This window comes from Rhipicephalus microplus, chromosome X, assembly GCF_043290135.1.
Source record: "Rhipicephalus microplus isolate Deutch F79 chromosome X, USDA_Rmic, whole genome shotgun sequence".
Lineage (NCBI taxonomy): Eukaryota > Metazoa > Arthropoda > Arachnida > Ixodida > Ixodidae > Rhipicephalus > Rhipicephalus microplus.
Genome location: NC_134710.1, coordinates 437,681,062 through 437,688,763, shown reverse-complemented (window position 1 = coordinate 437,688,763; position 7,702 = coordinate 437,681,062). Strand labels below are relative to the sequence as shown.

General features: G+C 44.0%; 1 non-coding gene across 1 annotated transcript; it reads left to right on the top strand.

Moving 5' to 3' along the window:
- The first annotated feature begins 6,672 nt into the window (after positions 1-6,672).
- TRNAT-CGU (transfer RNA threonine (anticodon CGU)) lies at positions 6,673-6,745 on the top strand. The gene has a single exon. It is a non-coding gene; the product is annotated as a tRNA-Thr (tRNA).
- Positions 6,746-7,702: the final 957 nt, after the last annotated feature.

Below are 7,702 nucleotides of genomic sequence, written 5' to 3'. Positions count from 1 at the left end.
GATGACTTCATTCAGCCGTCAAAAAGTTCCTGGGCGTCACCTGTAGTCTTCGTTAAGAAAAAGACGGCAGCCTGCACTTCTGTGTATATTACCGAAAACTGAATCAAGTGACAAAGAAAGATGTGTATCCACTTCCTCGTATAGATGACTCTCTCGACAGACTTCGACATGCTCGTTACTTTTCCTCGATGGACTTGAGGAGTGGGTATTGGCAAATCGAGGTAGACCCAAGAGACCACGAGAAGACTGCTTTTGTGACACCAGATGACTTATATGAATTCAAACTCTTGCCCTTTGGTTTATGTTCAGTGCCTGCTACCTTTCGAAGACTTATGGATACCGTACTTTCTGGGTTGAAGTGCAAAACCTGCTTGGTCTACCTTGATGATGTCGTAGTTTTTGCCGCAACATTTGACCAGCACCTAAGAAGACTTGAGGCAGTTTTACAAGTCATACGGTCTGCGGGCTTGGCGTTGAAGCCGAAAAGTGCCACTTTAGCTATGAAGAGCTGCAATTTCTTGGCCACGTTGTCAGTTACGCAGGCGTTCAACCTGATCCTGGAAAGATCACAGCTGTTGCACAGTTACCGGTGCCGACTGATAAGAAGGCTGTCCGACGATTCCTCGGACTATGTGCGTATTATAGGCAATTCATCGCAGACTTCGCACGCATCGCATCACCGTTAACCCGCCTCACAAGAGAAGACGTTGCTTTGCAATAGAGCAACGAAGAGGAAGCTGCTTTTAAGAACCTCCGCCAGCGACTACAGACGCCTCCAGTGCTTGCCCACTTTGATGAGAAAGCCCCAACGATGCTACACACTGATGCCAGCAATAATAGTTTGGGAGCTGTGCTTGTGCAGCTGCAAGATGGCACAGAAAGAGTAATCGCCTATGCAAGCCGAACACTAACACGCGCCGAGACTAATCCCTCCACGACTGAGAAGGAATTCCTCGCCGTCGTATGGGCGGTCACAAAATTTCGCCCGTATATATACGGCCGCCCTTTCAATGTCATCAGCGACCACCATTCACTGTGTTGGTTGACAAATCTTAAAGATCCTACCGGGAGATTAGCGCGTTGGAGTCTCAGGCTGCAGGAGTACGACATGACTGTCATACACAAGTCAGGGAACATCCACATGGACGCCGACTGTATATCCCGCTCACCCATTGAATCAGCAACTCTGACCGATGAAGAGGAAACAGCATTTCTCGGTGTGCTTGACTCAAACGCTATTGTACAGCAACAACGTGGCGCCCCTGAGTTACTAGCCCTAAATAATTATCTCGAGGCAAGATCTCAGAAGGCACCAACTGTTTTCGTAAGAGCGCTGTCATCACTTTGCTTACGGGGCGAGTACTATACAAAAGAAACTTTTTTTCGATAGAATCTGCGTATTTGTTTGTCATCCCAGCAGCCCTTCGCTCCGAAGTACTCGAAGCATGCCACAACGAGGTGACTTCAGGCCACTTAGGTTACATGAGAACGTTGGCCAGAGTGCGGCAGCGCTACTTCTAACCAAGACTGACCGTAGTCGTAAAACACTATGTTCGTACTTGACTCGACTGCCAGCGACGGAAGTCACCGCCGACTAAACCAGCTGGCCTCCGGCAGCCCTTTCAGGTCCCAAGAACACCATTCGACCAGATTGGCATGGATATTTTGAGCCCACTTCTTACTTCTACTGCTGGGAACCGCTGGGCTATTGTTGCGAGTGACTACCTTACCCGTAATGCTGAAACAAAGGCTATCTAGAGAGGTACAGCAGCGGAGGTGGCACAATTTTTCATCGAGAACGTTGTCCTGCGGCATGGTGCTCCAAGCGTCGTAATCACAGACAGAGGAACCGCATTTACGGCAGCTCTTTTGGAACAAGTCCCCTTGCTAAGTGAAACAACCCATCGTAAGATCACCGCCTACCGCCCGCAAACGCACGGGCTTACAGAGCGTCTGAACAAAACAATTGAAGACATGCTTTCAAGTACGTAGGCGTCGAACACAAAAATTGGGACGAAATCTTGCCATATATCACGTTTACAACACTGCCAAGCAAGAAACAACCCGGATGACCCCGTTCAGCCTAATTCACGGAAGGGAAGTACGAACCATGTTAGATGTGATGCTAGCGCACGAATGCGAGGACATCGAACCGGACGCCGAGATGTTTACAGAAAGAGCGGAAGAAGCAAGGCAACTAGCGCGCCTGCGAATCCAACAACAACAAGAGTATGACGCGAGCCGCTACAGTTCTCGCCACAGAACAGTCGCTTACCAGACCGGCGACAGAGTATGGGTTTGGACGCCCATACGGAGACGAGGACTCTCTGAAAAGCTCCTAAGGAGATACTTCGGGCCATATCTAGTACTGCGACGACTGAGTGATGTTACTTACGAGGTCATCCCCGACAGTTCATATAGCACGACGCTTCGCAGCACCGTCCTGAACTAGTTCACGTTGTCCGCATGAAGCCTTATGAAAGGCAGTGACTGCGCAAGACACTTCTCAAGGAACAGACAAAAAAAATGCACTACTGGTTTAGCGTCGGGGCGATGCTCATCAAGAGGGGGGCAAATGACGCGTATGTACTGGTGGACCGAAACGACGATAAGGGGATTTGGCGGACAACAGGTAGTGGAGCTCTGGCTGATAGAAGATAAAGAAGGCGATCTTGCTGTTCGGCTGCTGAGAGTTGCTGTGATATATATATATATATAAATATATATATATATATATATATATTTATATATATACATATACATATACATATACATATATATATATATATATATATATATTCGCTTTGTGGTTAGAGCATTGAACGCGTTATTCGAAGGTCGTAGGTTGGATTCCTGCTCACGGCTGGTTATTTTTTCATCCACTTTTCTTTCTTCTTATTTACATTCCATTGATTCTAATAACTTCCCCTGTACATTCCTTGGCCTTACTGTCTGTTAGATCTCAGCAATATTGTGTCAAAACACGGAAAAACGAGCCCTTAGGTATACACTTCTTTCCCTTATTTCATTTAACGAGGGTCTCGTAATGGCAGACTTGGTGTCATTAGGTTGTATACGACGCACTATTAATCAGCTGCCCGCTCATAATAGGATCACGTGCTACGTGACGCCAAACATGCACATAAAAGAGTGTTTTCACACTCGTCGCTTGCTTATAGATGGCGCTGACTGTCACGCCTACTTCTAAATTAACATATAAAGCAAAAAAATTGGATGGAGGGAAGGCCGCTGTGGTAGCACAGTGGTTAAAACATCGAACGCGTTATTCGAAGGTCGTAGGTTCAATTCCTGCTCACGGCTGTTTATTTTTTGATCCACTTTTTTTTCTTCCTATTTACATTCCATTTGTTCTAATAACTTCCCCTGTACATTCTTTGGCCTTACTCTCTGTTAGATCTCTTTAATATTGTGTCAAAACACGGAAAAACCAGCCCTTAGGTATACACTTCTTTCCCTTATATATATATATCAATCCTGATGAAGGCCAGACTCTAGGCCGAAACGTCGAAATAAACCACGTTTGGACCGCTCACGGAGGATCTACTGGACTATATATATATATATATATATATATATAATGTAAGTAGGTAGTCACTGAAGGTAGAGGCTGAGTAACAAGAAGTGCTATGGAATAAACATGGCGTATGAGCCAGGCCACGTCGCCCATTAATCATAGGGTCACACGAGTCGACAGGATGGAGACCTGCATGCCCCTTCATCAGTCGCTCTGCCTCGACGCAGTTCTCCGCAAGACACCCTGACCACACATTGACTACTGTACAAGCGCCTAGTATCACGCATTGACCAGCATCATATAAGAACCATCTGCTGACCTTGAAATCGCCATGTACACCGGATCAGCGAACGATGGATCCGTAGAAAACTCGTTTAAGCTCTTCGACCCCCACGCCACCACTTCATCCTGGTCGGAACAGGAAATTATCACCAACTTCACTGACTACACCTCAGCTGAGGCATTCAAGTTTTACTTCACCCACAACTTCGAGAACGATGAGTCTTGGGAAAAGATGAAAAAAGAAATGATCACTCGTTTCATAGAATACGATGAAGACCTGTCCATACTTCATCAGCGGAAGACTTTTCAACTCAACCCTCACAGTTTCGCACAGTCGTCTCGCAGTAAGCCTGTTTTCCAAACGAGACCTCAGAGAAAATATACCACCATTGTACCATCACATGACTCTTCCGAAAAAACGTCACGCATTCGAACACCTACTGGTAACTTGCACGTCGCAACAGAGGGGTAAAGCCTCTCTATACCGAAAAGAATCTAGACCATTTCACCAAAAGACTGAACCTAAAGCCGGCTTTTGTTAGAGCAATGAAATCGGTATTTTCAACGTGTTCACAGCATCGAAACACTCCAGATGTTACTGAACCACCCGAATCCAATGATGCTTCGTGTCACACACAAGGCCCAGATGGTTTCGAACGTGTGACGGCATTGATGTTCAAGAACCCTTATGTTCAAGACCAGATTCTTTCAAAAGACGTCCTCAGCCAAAATACGCAGCGAAAAGAAAAACAAACGTCATCAGAAGCACCTCAAGCCATGTCTGCTGTTCTCCCATCTTCAAATGATAACAGACATGTGAGTCGAAGCACTACAGCAGTTTCAAATCCACCAAAGCCAGCACACTGTGAACTTAAAGAAATATTTACAATGAATGATAACACAAAACCATTTGGGAAGCTTCCCGATCAGTCTGCCACACAGATTTCATCTCAATAAAAGCCCTGCAGTACAATATCGACGACCAACTATCTACTGATCACATCACGATGCAAAGAAAGGCAGACTCATGTTCCTGAGAGATGCCCATCTGACCAACTTTCGCAACAAAATGAGCAATTTCAACAAAGGCAGCTCCACGAACCCCAGGAACTACAACGGCTACTCGAACAAGAACAACGATCAAGTGAAACCTCCTCACGAGTACACTTGTGGCTTAAAGGTCATAAGAGACAACAGCAAATAAAAAAACAAAGACACGGTCAATGCCTAAGCCATCACCGCAGAAAGCAACGTCGACAAAGTTTTCTGCAACAGTTCTCAAGGACGTGTCTGCGATCCAACAAACCAAGAGAACGCCACAGAAAGTTACGAAAAAGACATAAATTTACCACGTATATAACGGAGAAAAAAACACTTCCTCCCATCAGCCTTGGCTCTCACGCACGCTGACTAGAAGCAAAGCGTCTGTTGCCACGACGGCGCTAGATCCGATGCCAAAGACATCCGTCAATTAAATGCTACACAGATTTCAAGCCTTGTTCGTTCCTCACAAGACCTCAAGTCGTGTCATCATCAGTGCAGATGTGCAGGGCGGGTTATGCCATCCAGGACACAACAGCCAGCCTCGTCCACCCGAGATGTCTTAGATATGGCCACACTGCTTTCTTCTGCTGTAGATTTTTGTGAAAGTTAAGGAACTCCCTTCTGAAATTGAATTAGGGTGCATTTTGACATTTTTTGTTCGCTTTAGGACCCGCTATTTTTGTTTTGTTAAGTGTCTGACGCGACTTCTTCCGGTGGGGGGTCCGGATTGCGGCCCTATCTTGTGAATACTGTGTGCGATGTTGAGGAACTTCAATATAATGTGCAACTATGGCCCAATTAGATGTTTTTTGCGTTCTTGTACTGCTCATTCATTATGCATTGTATTATACAACACGCGCACTCTTTCGGGGCGAGGAGAATCGTGTAATAAAAGTAGGTAGTGACTGAAGGTAGAGGCCGAGAAAGAAGAAGTGCTATGGAATAAGCATGGCGTATGAGCCAGGCCACGTCGCACATTCATCATATATATATATTCTTCTTATTTACATTCCATTAATGTTAATAACTTCCCCTGTACATTCCTTGGCATTACTGTCTGTTATATCTCATTATTATTGTGGTAAAAACACGGAAAAACGAGCCCTTAGGTATACAATTCTTTCCCTTATTTTCATTGAACGAGGGTCTCGTACTGGCAGACTTGGTGTGTTTAGGTTGTATAAGAGGGACAATTAATCAGCTGCCCGCTCATAATAAGTTCACGTGCTACGTGACGCCAAACATGCGCATAAGAGTGTTTTCACACTCGTTGTTTGGCTTATAGATGGTGCTGACTGTCGCTCCTACTTCTAAATTCACAGATAAACCCAAAAAAGTGGATGGAGGGAGTGCCGCTCTAATAGCTCAGTGGTTAGAGCATCGAACGCGTAATTCGAAGGTCGTAGGTTCGATTCCTGCTTACAGTTAGTAATTTTTTCATCCACTTTTCTTTCTTCTTATTTACATTCCATTAATGTTAATAACTTCCCCTGTACATTCCTTGGCATTACTGTCTGTTATATCTCATTATTATTGTGTTAAAAACACGGAAAAACGAGCCCTTAGGTATACACTTCTTTCCCTTATTTTCATTGAACGAGGGTCTCGTACTGGCAGACTTGGTGTGTTTAGGTTGTATAAGAGGGACAATTAATCAGCTGCCCGCTCATAATAAGTTCACGTGCTACGTGACGCCAAACATGCGCATAAGAGTGTTTTAACACTCGTTGTTTGGCTTATAGATGGCGCTGACTGTCGCTCCTACTTCTAAATTCACAGATAAACCCAAAGAAGTGGATGGATGGAGTGCCGCTGTAATAGCTCAGTGGTTAGAGCATCGAACGCGTAATTCGAAGGTCGTAGGTTCGATTCCTGCTTACAGTTGGTAATCTTTTCATCCACTTTTCTTTCTTCTTATTTACATTCCATTAATGTTAATAACTTCCCCTGTACATTCCTTGGCATTACTGTCTGTTATATCTCATTATTATTGTGTTAAAAACACGGAAAAACGAGCCCTTAGGTATACACTTCTTTCCCTTATATATATATATATATATATATATATATATATATATATATATATATATATATAAAAGGGAAACAGGTGCATACCGACGGGCTCGTTTTTTCGTGTTTTTACACATTGAGATCTAACAGACAGTAATGCCAAGGATTGTATAGGGGAAGTTATTTAAACCAATAGAATGTAAATAAGAAGAAAGAAAAGTGGGTGAAAAAATAACCAGCCGTGAGCAGGAATCGAACCTACGACCTTCGAATAACGCGTTAGATGCTCTAACCACTGAGCATATATATATATATATATATATATATATAATGAGATATAACAGACAGTAATGCCAAGGAATGTACAGGGAATAAGTTATTAGAACCAATGGAATGTAAATAAGAAGAAAGAAGTCAGAAAAGTTGATGAAAAAATTACCAGCTGTGAGCAGGAATCGAACCTATGACCTTCGAATAACGTGTTCGATGCGTTATTCACCAACTTGCCCAACAAGCCATTTTCACTCGATAACTGAATACTTAACAGAGCTTATTTGCTTGAGCTAGTTATAATCAAGAGGCAATTGACAACAGCCACCTAGCTCTTGGTTGAGCTCACAATATTCATGTATAACCACCTACTGTTCCGAAACTTTGCCTGCTCCAACCGGTCTTGCATAACTGCAATGACATGCACACACTGCAGTATCTTTTAAATGGCAGCTTCAGCACCGAAGCATGTGCCCTACCAAAAAACTTTGCTTGGTGCATGTAGATTGCAACATGACGTGTGATTTCACCGAGCAGGTTCTGCAAAAGCCACAAGTATTG